The sequence below is a fragment of the Gopherus evgoodei genome, chromosome 9 (genome assembly GCF_007399415.2).
Source record: "Gopherus evgoodei ecotype Sinaloan lineage chromosome 9, rGopEvg1_v1.p, whole genome shotgun sequence".
Lineage (NCBI taxonomy): Eukaryota > Metazoa > Chordata > Testudines > Testudinidae > Gopherus > Gopherus evgoodei.
Window position 1 is genome coordinate 52,098,176 of NC_044330.1, and position 16,804 is coordinate 52,114,979.

Genomic DNA, 16,804 nt, shown 5'->3' on the forward strand with positions numbered 1-16,804 from the left:
TGGTTTGTGTGGGACACCTCCTATGCATCTAATCACATGAACTAAAGTTTTGAAACCAAACAGAATATCTGCTCCAGAATGCCTCTTGCTGCAGAGATTCCATGGAATGATCTCACTCTGTTTCCCCATCTGTCTGAGCTGAAAAATAACATATGGTCAGTTTGATTTTCTATCATTCAAACATAGGACTTCAATTCTTGAACAATTTTTTTTTTCCAGTTGGGGAGCTCCCATCTTTTCTGTGCTCATCACAGCTGTATGAGTGAACAGTGGATTCACATATTAGCCTGAGTTCTAAGTCCTCTGATTTTGGTGGATTTACAATCTTACTGTCCCCTGTTCCTTTTTTGAAAAACCTTCATAACTTAAAGGGGGCAAAACGACTGACTGCACAGGAGAAACAGTGCATCTCACAGCACTTTATATACTCAGGTTAATCAGATCAAAAACCTTCAGTTTTTAATCTTCTGATTCTAGTCATTTTAGTTATTTCTTGTGACTCTTGTAGGTACACTACCATATCACATTTAGCACCAAATTTAGACCTTGATTCTGAAAATATTTACGCATGTGAGTAGCGTTATTGAGTTCCTGCTCCTCCATTTTTGTAAGAATCATAAAAAATCTTAGGTATGCAGAAATGATGATGCCTTAAACTTCCAGCAGAAAAAGGTGAACATTTAGGGGACTATTTAGATGCCAAATGTTGCAGCTTGATGCTACAGTGCCTGAGAACTTGATGGTGAAACTGACATGTCTAGCTCTCTTGCCTAAGAGGAGAGAGATGCAGAAAGCACACTGACAGCACATGATGTGAAAAGGAAACTTGATTTAGTCAAACTGGAAGCAGGGGCAGCTCTATGTATTTTGCCGCCCCAAGCATGGCAGTCAGGCGGTAACGCGGATTTGGTGGCATGCCTGTGGGAGGTCCGCTGGTCCTGCACCTTCGGTGTACCACCGCCGAATTGCCACCAAAGCTTGGTGCGCAGGTGCCTGGAGCCGCCCCCGGCTGGAAGATTTTTGCAATCCAACTCCTTGCGCCTGCAATCAGTTGAGGGTCAGATTTTCAAAAAGAGATCAGTACATTGGGTGCAGAATATGGGCTGAGTACTTCCGGCCCCAATGGAGGTGGCTAATTGGAAACTGCTTTCTTGGAAAAAATCTGGCACTACATGTCCAGGCTGAGGCTGAGAAATGTCCGTACGTTGGCTCTGATATTAAGGATCACAGTAGCCAATATCCATATGAGACTAACCTGTTTTTTTCAACAGGCAAAAAAGTAATTACTTGAGACTGGAAATACTGTACAGAGACCACACAATTATTAATTTGTCTCTCCATCCACAAGGAGAAGCATCAAAAGGAAAGGACTGTTTAGCATTTTCTGTGTGCGATCCCCTCTGCTTGTGATTCTTAGACACAAACTCTGACTACTGCCCATTTCAACTAAATGATGAAGATGCATCTAGAACTAATCAAATGAAGGGCGGGGGGAGACCTGCAAATGGCCAAGAAATGCTAACATGAATTGGATAAATTCTTCACAGATCATTCACCCAGCATCAGAACTCAGCCCCAGGTACTTGCCTAATTTGATCCCATTTAAGACTATAGGCTTAAAATAAATCTCCTAATTTGCTCTGCAGCCTTGGTTTACCACTACAGCACACATTTATTCTGGGTGGCGGAGGAATTGCTACATAGGTACAAAGAGTCAGATATAACTGGACCAGTTACATACATGTTTTTATCCCTTGTTGATCCTTAAGAAGGAAAAAAAGTGCTGATTCCCAATGGACATAACATGCTGTACAGCCCCGTGTGTGCTGGTATATCATTCTCATTGGCCTGGCCTGAAGTTTTTGGAGATGTCACAAGCATGAAAATACCCAAAGCTGCAAGCTCAGTGTTAGAAGTCACTGTCGCAGTCTGATCATGTGCACTCGCTCTGTGCATTGGCCAGAGTGGGATGCAGAGATAAAAGCCTCTGTCGCTCTTAGCAAGTGACTGCCCATTTCTGCTGGGATTTCAGAGGTTCATAGTGGGTTCCATGATTGTGGGCATCTGGGCAGGTCTTCCATTTCCCCCTCCCCCTTATATGTCCCTCTTTAACAATAATAATAACTTTCTGACCAATCCTCTTGTTGGGCTCATATTTAACCTTGGCCTCAGCACAGAGGTAACACTTTTGTTTTGGGGGGGAGAACATTGGAGGGCGGCCGAGGGGCAGGGCTGGCTCCAGGCACCAGCCGACCAAGCACGTGCTTGGGGCAGCACCTTGGGGTGAGGCGGCGCTTGGGTTTTTGTTTTTTTTGGTTTGTTGGGGCAGCCCTGGAGGGATTTTTTTTGTTTCGGTGGTGCGGCACTTGGGGGGGCGGGGGCTACGGGCGGCGTGGTGCTCAGGGGGGCGGGGACTTTGGGTGGCGCAGTGCTTGCGGGGGGGGACGGTGCTCTTCTTTTTTGCTTGGGGCAGCAAAAAAGTTAGAGCCGGCCCTGCCGAGGGGGGTGGTAGATCCCTTCTGCCACTTCAGTTACATCCGGGGTCAGAAACAGTCATTTCTCCCATTGGATCAACTTAAAGCCACTGTTGCTCCTCACACCCAATGTGCTCTCACTAAGGTGGAATGCTCTCACCCATCCTGGTCCCCTAGTTTAAGGGCAGCAGGATGGGTCCCTATATGTGATTCTTTTTTTGTTGTCTTTTATTTTTGCCAATGGAGAAAAAAATATATCTAGCCCAGCTTCTGGATTTAGAACCATTTCAGAGCCACCTTTCTTTTAAGTGGTCAGTCACAACGCTGCTGTTCTTTCACATCCTGTATTCATACTAAAGCACACATCACCCACTCCCATGTGTAATGTCCCCTCCATCTTGAAAGGTGGTCTTCTGAAGTCAGCGTCTTCCTGTGTCCTGCCCAGGGAACTGGGTCCTTCCATGCTTTTCTCCAGCCCCTGCCTGGTCCTAATGTCCAGTAACTCACTTCTGGGAACATTTGGGCCTTTTCATGGGAAATTGCCCTGCTGCAGCTAGTGCAGCTCTAAGGGGTAGGTCACCTATACACTTCTGCAAACCCAAGGCCACTGAACTCAGGCTTGGCATATGAGAGCAGCCCCAGGGCTGCTCTAACTCCCAGCTGCCTGTGTCCTCCAGGAGCCTTTCCAGCAGTCAGGGATTGGCTGGAGATTCACGACCCTTTTACCTAGCTCTGTCCCTGCCTCAGCCCCTATGCCAGCCTTACCCACAGTGAGTAGCATGCTTACTCCCATAGGCTACTTACCAAGTAAGGTACCACTCGGGGCGTGTGTGAAGAAGGTGGAAGCTGGCACCCTAGGACAATGCCCAGTCGGATATTGGTGATGGACCCAGAACAGGACCCCACCTCCACTTTCTCTCCCCACTCCTGCCTTTCGAAAAGCTTGGCCATGGATGGGAGCTCCTCAGCCCAGGCCCATGTCTGCTGTTTCAGGGACGGTATGCTATGTATAGTGCCATATCTCTCTGGGGTGAATTCACTTGTCTCGGCAGAGTATAACAGCAGCAGATATTGCTGTTCTGCAACCTCATTCCTTAATCCTGTCTTACCTGCCTAAACCAAGAGTAACCGTTGTCCCGTTAAAGCCACATAAACAAAGCCACAAATAAACGTGTTACAGGATAATTAAATGCCAGCTAACGAGAGGCAGAATTAAACAGGCTGCAGAATGGAAGTGTGCTTTTCGGGACATCACACCAGAGCAGGGCAACCATCTGGGATCAGAGTGGATCTAGCATCCAACCCATCAGTTAAAGCCAGCAGGGACTAAATTTGTGTAAGCTAAGATAAGAAGAGTTGGAGGAAAAGGGAAAAGTGGAGAGGGAGGGAAGTGATTCCAAGTGTGTGAGGGGCCCCAGCTAACTAACTGAGTTCCAAAAATTGCCCAAGAAAGTCATCATCTCCTCTATGGCTGAGGGATATTTCTGAGCCCCTGTGGAGAAGTCCAGGAGGTGGGCTGTGTCGACACTGGGAGCTAGGGGGTGATTTCCAGCTGAGTGGCCATATTTGCGCAAGCTCACTAAGAACAGTAGTGTAGCCAGGTAGCGTGGGCAGTGGCAGCACAGGTGAGCCACCCTGAGCACAAACCCAGCTGAACCCCGTGGTTACGTACTGCCACTTGCTGCTGCCCGCACTACCCAGGCTCTGCTACTATTTTTAGAGTATGTGTCTGTGAGTTGGGAATCACCCTCAGAGCCAGATGTAGCCAGGGTGAGATGCCCTTAGAGCTGGACACAGGGGACCAACTAGAGCTCTGGGAATCACTGATTTTTAAGCTCACTGTCAATTCTCAACAAATCAAAACAAAATTGTTTTGGATCAAATGAAATCCTTTAGTTGGTCAAAAATGAAACATTTTGTTTAGATTTTGAGCTTTTTTTTAAACATTTTACCTATTTTTAAAAACAAAATGGAAAGCGATTCCTATAAGAAAAGTCATTTTGAACCAAAACATTGAAATGTTTCCATTTTTTCTGATTTTTTCTTTCTTTCAACAGACACAGTGTGGTGAATCAGACATGAATTTGCAAAATGTTCTGGTCAACCCAAATCTGGATCCCAGTCCTCCCCCCGGAAAAAGCTTTGGTCAAAATATTTTGTCCAGCTCTTGAGTACAAGCTACAACCCCAACCCACACTTCTGAATTCCAGTTTCTGGGGGTCTCTCTCTTGAATCTAAGATCAGTAACTTCTAGTCTGCACCATAACAGCACCAAAGAGCTGCAGTCAGCACGGGGTACGGATGGAATTTCAGCTTGGACTTTGAATGTTCTGGCTGCCATGGGGGAGGTTAAAAAATACCCTGAAGTGTTTGGAAAACATCTGTTAATTCCTTCCTCCCGAGTTAGGATACAGTCCTCTAGATGGATATATCTGCTTGAGGAGTACGAGATGCACAGCAACCATTTTTGCTCTGCACTACCATTAGACTATTCTACAGTACAGCATCACTGCAGCATATATGACATGCAGCAGTAACTGAGGGGTATTATTGTTTGTCTCTACTGCCATAACGACTGCGTTAGCCTTATGGCATGCCAGGGGCTGCACCAAGAGCCTCTGTTCTGAAATGCCAGCCCTGAAGGTTAAATATACCCTCCCCCTCCACTCTGGCCATGCTCTGCTCCCCTCCCCACCGCTCCCTTTGTCTTCTGCACCCACTCCCAGCTTTGTACTCGCATTCATGCTGCTTAGGATGCCCGGAGCAGCCTTCTAGCTAATGTGAAGTGAGCTCCCTCGGTGAGGATGGGAAAGAAATTGCTCGCTTGCTTTTAGCACTGACAGGTCTGAAGGTAGGAGGGCTCTGGGGTGCTGCGAAGAGGCAGGAAAATGCAAATCGGGACATCCCAGGGGTCTTCCCACAGCAATTTTTGGAATAAGAAATGCCATTTCCTGCGGTTTAGATTTAGATTTTTGGTGGGGGAGGGAACAGCCTCCCTGGAAGCCCAGCTGCCGCTCATCTGGCATTCTGCACGTCAGCAGCAGCAAATTATGTTCTATTAAATCAAACTCGCTTCTGCCTAAAAATAGCTCCCCTACGAGTGTTACAAATAACATCTGATTACTCTAGCTGGAAGACAGGAGAGGAAAACAATTCCTCTTCCCACCCTCTCCCGATCTGCTTTGGGCATTTGACAGCACAGGGAGCAGTTTTCTGCAGCCAGTCCCCTTCCCCGTGGCCATGGGTCTTCCACGCACAGTGACAGAGAATTAACACTGAAAACCAGCAGCATGGGCTTGTAAGGCTACGGACCACTGTCTGGGGATGGGGATGGTGTCGAGTGGGCCAGGGAGAGTTTGTACCTGGAGCTGAACTTGCTTTGTGAAACTGGCAAGTTTTTAAGTTACCAGTGTCCCCTCAAAGCATCCGCGTGCTCTGAGACCCTTGATCCACCCCTTCATTTCCCATCAGACACAGAAAGCGTGTGACAAGCCTTCGAAAGCACAGCTGTGACGTGGGCTTGTGTGGCGGGGATAAAATGGAGCAGGTGATCACATCTCCCAGGATAATGTAGGAACAACAGACTCCCAAGCCAACCTCCCAGCTGGGTTGTCCTACTCCCACACACATCTGTGGGTTTTGTATAATTCACTCCTTCCTGTTCCCTTGCTCCCCATCTCCTGCTGTCTCCTTATTTGCTCTCCTCATTCCAACCACTCTCAGAGCCCCTCACACCCTGTGTTATCACCTATACCTGGACCCACTGGGCGGAACGTTCTCCCAGGCCCAGATCCCACCCCCACAGGGTGGCAGTGCTCTACACAAGACGCGAGGCAGAGGAGAACTGGGCACCGTGGGACAATACGCCTCTGGGCTGTGGCCACTGTGTGCCAGCTATGTGGGTGCAACATGGGCACACGGGGGATCCTTGTGCATTCCCTGGTGAACCCAGCCCCACCTCTACTCACTATTCTTCTAGATCAGGGTTGGGGCACACTGGTGGGGGAGTTGCAGCTGCTCTTTGGACAAAGCGAGGGCTTTGGGCTGTAGGAATATTAGCAGTGCTCCTGACATTCCCATCATGTGAAATATTCACCCCCTTCCCTCCTTATGGGACATGAGGAAAAGGATCACTCTTCATTTTATCCTTCATCTAACACGTCTTCATCTCCTTTTTCCTGCCCTACCTTCTTGTTCCTATGAGGGTCAGGTAGAGTGGTAAGAAGTTTCATCGACCCAGCCTCTGGTCTCAAAAGTTGTCTCCTGCTTTTGTGCCGTGTTGGTGCTTTGCCGAGCCCCAAACCTTACTGACCTCAACACAGCCCTGAAACAGAAGCTTTGGTGCTTGAGACTGGAGACAGACAGCAAGCGTTTCCTCTTGCTAAGCCAGCTCTGCATTCCAACAGCACCAGCTCAACCCTGGTGTCATGTCTGACCGGGGCAGTCAGCAGGGTTCCCCGGGAGCGAGAGCCCTTCAGAGTGAATGTTTGTGCTCTCGGTTCCTTGCTAGCCTGCTTCCAGGAGGAATTCAGCACCGCTTGCTGACTTATTCAATCAAAGTCAGACTCAGCAGGGACCCAAAGGTGGTTTCCCTCGGATCTAAGGGAGGGAGTAGTGGGTGCTTGGAGGAGACAGTGCTGTCTCATCTGCTTTGATCCCCGTCTACTAGCACCACGGTGCAGCAGGAGTCACAATGCCCCTGGCTGCACTGTGGCAGCTGCAGTGCGAGTTAATAGCTTTTTAGTCCTTCAATTTCTACAAGCACCAATAAGCTCCCATCCTGCGGATGGACCACATACTGCCCAGGGCTGCCACATGCCAATGGATGTCTCACCCCTGCCCAGTGTGTCCCTCAGCCCACCCTCAATGGCCCATGAGGAAAGAGGGGGTTTGTAGTATGTCTGAAAGGCTAACCCCAGGGCTGGGATGGGGAAGTGGGGACAGCTGAAAGTTCTGTCAGCCACTCCCTCCAGTTGCTAAAGGAGGAGCTCCATTTGAGCACCTCAGGTACATACAGAGGGGCAATCCCTCAGGGAACCAGCTCCCAAACCATTTATGGCTTTCAAAACTAAAGTCAACAACCAAAATGCCAACCAGCAGCTGGTGAGCTGTGAGGGCTGGTCACAGCGTATGGGCAGTGCTGCTCTCCACTTGGACTGCTTCTACACTAGCCCCCATGTTAGCAGAGCACATTCTTGGAACGCCAAAGGCACGGGTAAGACAGGAAGAGCTCTGGGCAAGAGAATTGATCTCTTGATCTCCCCAGGGACAGGGGGAAAAAGTGTTTTCAGCCACAGCTGCGGCCTGAACACCCGGGAGCAGCGTCAGATCCAGTCAGACTCTACGCTGGGTTGCAGCCATACTCCACCACCAGTCAGGGATGCCAACAGATCTCCAACCCTCTTCCCCAAGCCCACAGAAGCAGGGCCTCATTCTCCAGCCCCAACAACACGTCTGCAAAGAGAGTGAGATGTCACCCAGGAGCGGAGGTTACATGTGACTGTGATCTCTTGACTGTACACCCCAATCTCTGGATGCACCTCTCCACACTGCTGTAATACACACTGCACCAAGCAGTGGAGAACCAGGCCCACTATCTCATCCTTGCCCAGACTACGTGTCAGCCAGCTGGCCCTCATCCAGTCTCCAGGAGTTGTTTGAGCAGGAAGCGTCACTCAACTTCAGATCCTGTTTCCCTTTAGGAATTCTCAGGCTCAAAAGTGGCCAATGCTGCTGGTACAGGCCACTCCTAAGCTCCACTCCTCTAGCGCCTGTTCTCACGCCACCTGGCGCTCCAGCATGGAGAGCAATACAGCTTCCTCTCCAGAACCTCAGCCCCTCCCACTCGGAAGGAGGGGACAAGCTAGCGCTTCCATTTTTTCTTTGTGCTTCCGCTTTAAAAAGTCAACAGCAGAAAAAGCTGAAAACAACCCCTGCCAGTCACAACCAAGAATTAATGGAAAGGCTTCAAAAATCCAAAATCTCTAACATGATACCGACCACGAGCTAAAATCCACATGGCTGTGTCTGAAACAAGTTTGTAGACAATGGAAATCAAGTTACAGGTGGAGTGGGGAGAGGTGAAGAGGACTTCCTTGTATGTGTAATGATTAATACATGGGGAAAGGTGTTTTGCTGAACACTGAGCTTCCAATTCTTAACTGAAACATTAAAGCGGATCCTCAGTCAATGGTATAATTTCCTGAAGAGTTTGTTTCACAACAAGCCAGTTCAATCTAATGTGCCTCTCGGACAAGCTGCCTTGTCTTCACTAGCATTTTAACTCAAGTTAAGAACACACCTTTTCCTCCCCATGAAGACAAGGCCTCAGTCCCATACCCTCTGGGTCCCCAGGACTTGGCACTAACCAACAGACCTCGGAACCTCCTTAGTTTGATACCAAAGTACGCAACTGAAAATATAGATTGGAAGAATGTTCAACAAAGGCCCTGATGGGAGTTTGCACCCCAAACATTGGCTATGTATAGCATGTTTGCCTCTTTATCAGTCCTATCAAGCGTGCACATTTTACTAACCCCCCTTTTTAGTCTTGTGACTAGAGTGGTTAAAGGGCCACTTCACTTTTAATAGTCTCTTAGACACGTGTTAACTCCTTACACTAAACAATCTCTTCCAACTTGCACTTCGCTATGGCACTGAGTACCTTTCCCAGACCTGAAGAAGAGCTCTGTGTAGCTCAAAAGCTTGTGTCTTTCACCAATGGATGTTGGGCCAATAGAAGATATTCCCTCACCCACCTTGTCTCTCTTTCAAAATGGCTGTCATTCTCCTGTTACACCAGGAAGCAGGCAAGAACCTGGCTTCCTCATGCACCTGAGGTAGCGTTGCCAACTCGCCAGGATTCTCCTGGAGTCTGAAGGAATTAAAGATTAATCTTTAATTAAAGATTGTGTCGTGATGAAACCTCCAGGAATACAGCAAAATTGGCAACCCTAACCTGAGGCCTAATTAATCCTTAAGAGAGCCACACTGGGGGGATTCATTGAACACTTAATTTAAAAAAAAAACAACCTAACGTCAATATGGTGGGGTGGCTGGCAAAGCTTAGAATGTGCTGATTGTTTTAAAAAACCCAGTGTAGAAATCCTAGATCACAAAGGGTTTAATCGGAGACTAAACCTTGGAATGGTTTAAAAGTCTTTAATCATTTTCAGCATATGGGGGTCAGTCCCAAGCACTGTTCTTTGCTGTGGGGATTTCTGGATCAGATCACCTACTGGGAAGGGCAAAACGAGCTCTTTTAGCGGTTGGGTTTTGTGCTCTATATCACAGGAAAAGAGAGAAAACATCACTCCATACACAGACAAGGAAGCTGCTGCTTCCACTGGCTAACACACCTGGTGTATGTCTGGTGTGGGTCAATTTCTCTGCTGACCCCCCTGCTGTTAACTTGTCCCATAAGGAACTCTAGTCTTACTTGCAACCTCTCATTCGTATGCAGAAGCAAACTGGGTCCCCTTCAGAAATGGCATTTTCCAGCCAGGAAGGCCCGTCTTTCATGAAATCAACCTGTTTTCATGTCCTACTCTGGAGAGGCCCCTCAGGCAAGGGGTGGAGTATAAACCTTGCCTGTGCTCTCCCCCCTTCACGGCAACAAACAATACCCAGTCAAGTCTTGCTCAAAATATTCAGTGCAATTACATGAGAACTGATTTTGAAGCCTGTCGCTAACCCGACCATGAATTAACGAAGGCTCGGAGAGAGAAAACGCACTTCCTTTGCAGTTTTTCCTTCTCTGTTGCTAGGATCCATTCATGATGCTTTTTACTACACACTACTGCCTCTCTTTACTACAAGTTCGTACAGCCTCCTAAAAAGCTGTCAACCTCTGCATAGATCAAAGGGAGGATTCCCAAACATGGTTTTATCCACCAGAGGCTGCCCACCCCGAGAAGAATCAAATTGCAGCACATACGGCAGGTGCTGGAGAGGGAGCGGAAGGCAGCAGACTGATAAATAACGTTCACCGTCTCTAAGGATATATCTGCACTGCAAATGAAGGCACAATTGTAGTACAGCTGAGCTAGGCAGACCCATGCTAGCTCTCATCTAGCTAGCATTGGTAACACCACTAGAGTGAGTGCGATGGCACAGAATTCGGCAAGGGCTACCAATCAGAACTCGACCCGGGGACCGGAGCAGGCTTGAGTGCCTGCACTACATAGTGATCTGTATGTGGCTAAACTTCGCCCTCCCCCAAACCAGTGTTGCAAACGGCTGACCTGCTAGCCCACTGTACAAGACGTGCTGACATCTCAGTGCACTAGACAGATACCTCTTGCCTGTCCTCCTGCATCCCACTCCATGGGGAGGATTACACACGTTGTGTGACATTTCCACCCACCTACCCCGTGCATGCCCTTGAGCTCACTCCAGGCCCCTGCATGCGGGATCCCTTCCTGTGCACACTTCCCTTCAGATCAGACCTAGGTCTGGGCCCCTTTTTACTCAGTTCATCCACTGAAAGAGAAACCCTCATATGGATGGGTCATGGGGCTGGCAGAGGCCCTCCCAGCCCAGCCCAGGTCTTGGTCCCAGACACACCTCTGCAGCAGCCGCTGGCAGAAGGTCTCTGCAGGTGGAAGATGATCAGGACTGGGAGGAGGCATGGCTGGGGCAGTGCTGAGTCCCAAGCATGGCCAAGAGATGCCACTGCAACAGGCCATGGAGTCAGCACAAACAGAGCCCAGCCCCCCTGAATTGGGGAGGAACAAGCTGCTTCCCGTTCCTCCCCGTCCTGGCACCAGCACCAGTGCAGAGATGAGCCTGGCCCTGAGTGAGCATGTGGAAAAGCTGCCCAGGTGGCCTCTGGCTACTGCAGAGAGGCTCCGATGGCACAGAGTAACCAGGGGCTAGCTCAGTTTAAGCCTCAGTGAACAACAATCACACAAAGCGCTGCAGCCTTCTGCATTTACACCCTTAGACGCTGCGCTAACGAACGGTGTTGTTTGCAAACTGTGAGCCAGCTCCTCTGCTGGTGTCAATCAAAGGAGCTCTGTGGTCAATGGGCCAAATGACCTGAAAAGTTAGTACACTCTGATGGGAATAAGGGGGAGACCCTTAAGAGGGTTGATGGACTGTGTTTCTGAAGAACACCTGAATCAGAAGACTCAATGTGACCCACAGTTCCCAGTCCTGCAGCACAATTGCTGAGCAGTGAGGTTACTCCAGTCTGACAGGTGCATCACGCCAGCTTCAGATGCCAACATATGCTCCACCCTCCAATTACAAACACAAAGACCGGGCATCCTTGTCTCCACCTTAGTGCCAGATACTGTGATGGACCAACATATGGGCAGCTCCCTTCGCCTGGCTCCCACCTGACACAGCAGACAATAAACAGACTTTCACAGTGTGCCTGCCAAATGGTGCGGGTTCCAAAGACGCCATGAAATGAGACTACCTGAAACCAGTGAGCTCAGCAGGGCTCAGCTATGCTGCCGCTGCTGCTCCCCCTGCCCCCTCGGCTACGCTGCTCTGTGTACTCACGCTAGCTCACTGAGAGCTAGCACAAGTATGCGTACATGTGCTAGGATATCAGATCCCTACCTTGTAGCACTGGCGTCCTGTCTATGAGTTTTTTAAGAAAAACAAGCGAAGCATTCTGACATCACCCTCAGGCACTGCAAAGCCCATTTAGCTACCAAGACCTAGTGGGGTCTTTGCCCCGCTTGTGCGTCAGATTTCAATACTTGTTTATTAATTTATTGTGTCACCATCCTACCTGGAATTCTCAGCTCCCTAGTCTCATTTTATGGCGTCTGTGGAAACGGCATCATTCAGCGGGCACGCTGTGCAGGTCTGGTTATTGTCTGCTATGTCAGGTGGGAGCCAGGTGAAGATCGCTGCCCGTACATTGGTCCGTCACAGTATCTGGCACTAAGCTGGAGACGGGGATGCCCGCTCTTTGTGTTTGTAATTGGAGGGTGGAGCATATGTTGGCATCTCAAGCTGGCGTGATGCACCTGTCAGACAGGAGTAACCTCACTGCTCAGCAATTGTGCTGCAGGGTGGGTGTGACGAGGCAGAAAGGCGTTCCTTCAGTCTCAGCACGTAAGTGGTTACAAGCAAAGCCCAAGTGCCTTGCTCGTCACATGGGTGATCTGCGGGTGGACTATCAAAGAAAGGGAATCTGGCACCATAGGGGCTTCCTGGATGGAATGGCCTGTCCTCCACCCCCTCTCCCACCTCACTGAAAGCTGGATAGGCCTCTGGTGGTTGTTCCCAAGTGTTCTGAGTTGTGTTGCACTAAGACACAAGACTCAAAATGAACCAGAGTGGGAGCTGCACTTACCAGCCTCGACTGGTGCATGGGCCTGTCAGCTTACAGGGAATTTGCAGGGCTGGCAGTTCAGAAAAAGGCATTTTTACTTAAACAGAGCAAACTGATATCAGACTTGGTGCCACACAACAAAACACAGACCTTCCCAATGCCATTGAAGTCACCTGTAAAAATACCTGTATGTCCTCTCCTCCCCCCCTCCCCCCCCGCAGCTGCACTGCTTTCCGCTGCTAGGGCCAATCCTGTTCTGACTATAGGTCTAAGGTTACCAGGTGCACACCTACCTACCCCTTTTGGGCTAATGAACCCAAGGACTGAGACTTCCACCAGCAGGGCCAGAGGAGGGTCAGTGTGGCTAACCTCCCAGCACTGTCAGAAAGCTCAGCGCACACAGCACCTTAGTGCCTAGTGACCTTCCTGCTTTTCTCTTTTTACAGAATAGTTCTGTCAGCCTGACATAGGAACAGACTGGATTAGTCCATGTAGACCAGTCTCTGCTCTCTGGTACTGGATGCTTCACAGGACCCTGCTGTAGTCAATTAGGGCATAACCCCATGAAAATTTTCTTCCTAATTCTCATTAATTTGAGGTTGGTTCAGGCTCCAAATCATGAAAACTTACAACACTTCCAAAACTTGAAAAAAAAAATCTATGTGGATAACAAGAACTTCCAGAGTCATCCATAATAAATGTCCAATCCTTTTTTAAAATCCTGCCACACTCTTGGTCTCAATGGTATCTTGTGGCAATGAGGACCATGGGGTAGCTGTGCCTTGTGTGAAAAGGTGTTCCTCTGTTAGTTTTGAATTTACCATCTTTCGATTTCATTATGAGACAAGGTAAGGACAAATTCCTAATCAGCCTCCTCCAACCCATTCATTATTTTATATACTGTCATGTCCCATCTCATGCTTCTCCTCTAACATAAACAGCCCCAGTATTTTTCACTTAGGTAGAAGGAAGCCAAAGGGATTGCCTGACACCACTACCCAGCCGGTGGCTGTATCTTCACTAGAGAAAAAGGTGCGTACTTAGCCCGAGTACTTAGGTAACTCGGCTTAACAAAGCATGGTAAAGTGCAAGGGTAGACAAGGCAGCTTGTAGTTTCCACATGGGTTAGCAGGTCTCTTTAAAGATTATGTGTGAGCCTCATCTCTAACTTGACCTGCTAACTTATAGGAAAACTGCAAGCTGCCTTGACTTCGCTGGCATTTTAACTCAAGTTAAGAACACACCTTTTCCCCTTGTGAAGACAAAGCCTCAGTCCCATACCCTCTGGGTCCCCAGGACTTGGCACTAACCAACAGACCTCGTAACCTTACAGGGTTTGATACCAAAGTACGCAAATGAAAGTACACGTTGGGAGGAAAATGTTCAGCAAAGGCCCTGATGGGAGTTTGCACTCCAAATATTGACTATCTATGGCATGTTTGCCTCTCGATTAGTCCTATCAAGTGTCCATATCTTACAAGTCAAAATAGGCTTATTCTACCTGCTAGCCCTACATCTTCAGCCTGGATGCTGACAGTCAAGCTGGTTTCTTTCCATCTTGCATATCACTGCCAGTAATAAAGGTTCTGCAGGCTAAATGGAGCCTTCAGTGACACTGAGCTACCCCCACTGTCTTCAGATTTTGCTTTCCTTGATAGCTCATAACCCTATTGCCTGCAATCGGTGGGACAGACTGGGGCTTAAGAGACAATTCTGATGCTGATGCAGGAGATGGACAGTAACACTCAGCTCTCTCCTTCGGAGCTGTGCTGGCTTTGCAGTGCAAACAGGAGCAGAAGGGAAGGAAAACTTTTGTCCTAAAATGAGCAAAGGCAATTAAGAACCATTGGAGGGAGACCAGTTTGGTTTAAAAAAGGTCCTATTTTTACACAGTCCTTTTTTAAGAGGAAAACAACACTTTAAGGAAAACCTGAATTCCTACCTTTCACAGCAAAGCCTAAAATTTAGCTTAGATAAAAAGAGGTCCATAATCCATGGGAAGCAGGACTTATTGGGGGCGTTTCTCCTTCTCCCTCACCACCCCTACATGATGGCTCATGCTCAGGCTGGCCAACAGCACCAATTTCATTCCAGGTGAGCTTTTGAGGCAGGATCAGAAGGGCATATTGAGATGGACACAGTTAGAATTCAATAGAATCCCCCCTCCCGTGCTCCCCAGTCCAGCCAGCTGCAGTTGTGGGGGCTCCAGTATTTTCAATTATCACTGAGTTCTACTGCAGACCAGCTCCGCACAATGAGCCAGCAGCTCAGATCCCTTATCACAAACTGAATCATAAACAATCGTTAAGTAAAACCAGGCAGCAGCGTTTGTCTTTTAACTGAGCAAGCAGCTCCAAGGAACCCTCCCCAGGGTAAGTGCAGCTAGACACACAATGCATGGACACTGTCATTCCCAGTTCAGCCTTACCTCTCAGCACCATGCAGGCTGCCCCAGGCTGCTTCTTCTAGTTTACTCCCTTGGTTGGGAGGACAGAAAACAAATCTTTGGAAAACCCATTCTGTCCTCTGTGCGCTTGGCCCCTGTAATCCAGTAGGGTTAGACGTGGCTGGCAGGAAAAGGGTTGCTTGGGGCAGGAGATAGGTGGAGTGGTGTCTATTTTCTTCCCCAGTCCTCCTATGTTGTTCTGGGATGGAGCTCGTTGTCTTCAGTGGCAGCTGCTGTCTCTGCTGGTCTAAGCACTAGCCCACTCAGTCTGTTAGCTCCAGCTACCCCTCTTAAGGTGGATCTCAATCCATTAGCTGCAGAATTGTTATTTTTCTGCCGGTCCAGCTCAGTCTCCCTGCCTCCAACAACACACTTGTTCTGTCTGCTCAGTGTGAATGGAGCAGAGACACAAGAAGAAAGAGGAGGAGCCAGGGAAAACAGCCATGCATTTGTTTAACCCTTCTCTCTCTCTTTCTGTCCTGACTGTTTGGGTTCTTCAGACTGAGGGATAAGCGTAGCCAGCCAGAGAGTGATCCATCACCTAGCAATGTCCTTGCAATTCTTGTTCTGCCCAAAATCCTAGTGCTCCCTTAAATTGACAGGCCACATTAAAAAAAAAAAGCCTCACCATTTCCAGTTAATTTGCGTTCATCTTTTTGGTTAGAATTTCCCAATCCCCAACCAGCTTCAAATGAATCTTCAGGCCATAAAAACCCGACTGGGGCGCTTAGCCCAGCCTGAAGAGGTTTGGACAGATGTGCATTTCAAATTGGTGTTGATTCAAGCTATCTTGGTTAGGGTGTATTTTTCAGCTTGTTTTGGTCTGCCCTTTGTTTCATTGTTTGTTGGGATTTCTAAAATGCTATCACAGCACGGTCGAGATGTCACTAACCCCACAGATCTCTGTGGAGAGCATTGGTAAAAACAGCTTCTCACCACACTGTTATGGGCACTATCCTGCAGTGTTATGACAACCCCTGCAATGGAAAACTTTCCACTTTGTTTCAATCCACGGGTCAGTTTCCTTTTTATTTTTTTTTTAAAGCATCACTGCATTTTCATCCATGGCAAAGGTTGCACTTTCCTAAGGAATGGAACAAACCTCAGAAAACAAAAAAATGCCAAAATAGATAAAAAGCCTTTTCCCCTCTCTTTCCATGACGTTCATGCCTGACTGCTCAGGGGTGACACTATTTCAGGCATGTCGCATTATTTATATTTCACTATATTTATATTCATTAAAGAAGTCATGCATGGACGGAGCTCTCTGACTTCAAAAGGCAGGAAAAGGGCAATCACAGCTTAAACTGAACTTTCTGGAGAGAAATATAGACTGGGAGGAAGGGAAAAAAATATATAGTCTGCATGCCTATTCCATTATAACATTCCAATCTGAAGTGTGTGCCCCCTCTGCCCAGCCCCCAATCCCAATCCTAACCCTTCCTACGGGAGGACTCTAGAGAGGACAGCAGCAAGTTCACAGATGTGATACAGGAACCAGAGTGGCAAAGATCATAGCCAATTATTGCACAGAGAGACTACATGATGAGGCCCATCAGAGCATACGTGTTGTATGTATGGGCAGCAAAA

General features: G+C 48.3%; 1 protein-coding gene across 5 annotated transcripts in view; it reads right to left on the bottom strand.

The window, feature by feature from the left end:
• The window catches only part of DGKG (diacylglycerol kinase gamma), a 139,596-nt gene extending 124,025 nt beyond the window's left edge, over window positions 1–15,571 (bottom strand). For 4 of the 5 annotated variants that reach the window (XM_030575609.1, XM_030575611.1, XM_030575610.1 and 1 more), the window contains exon 1: window positions 15,197–15,571. The gene's annotated coding sequence lies outside the window, so the exon portion shown is untranslated. Of the gene's footprint in view, window positions 1–11,239; window positions 11,254–15,196 lie in introns of those variants that run through there. The other variant, XM_030575608.1, reaches the window with a different exon arrangement.
• Window positions 15,572–16,804: the final 1,233 nt, after the last annotated feature.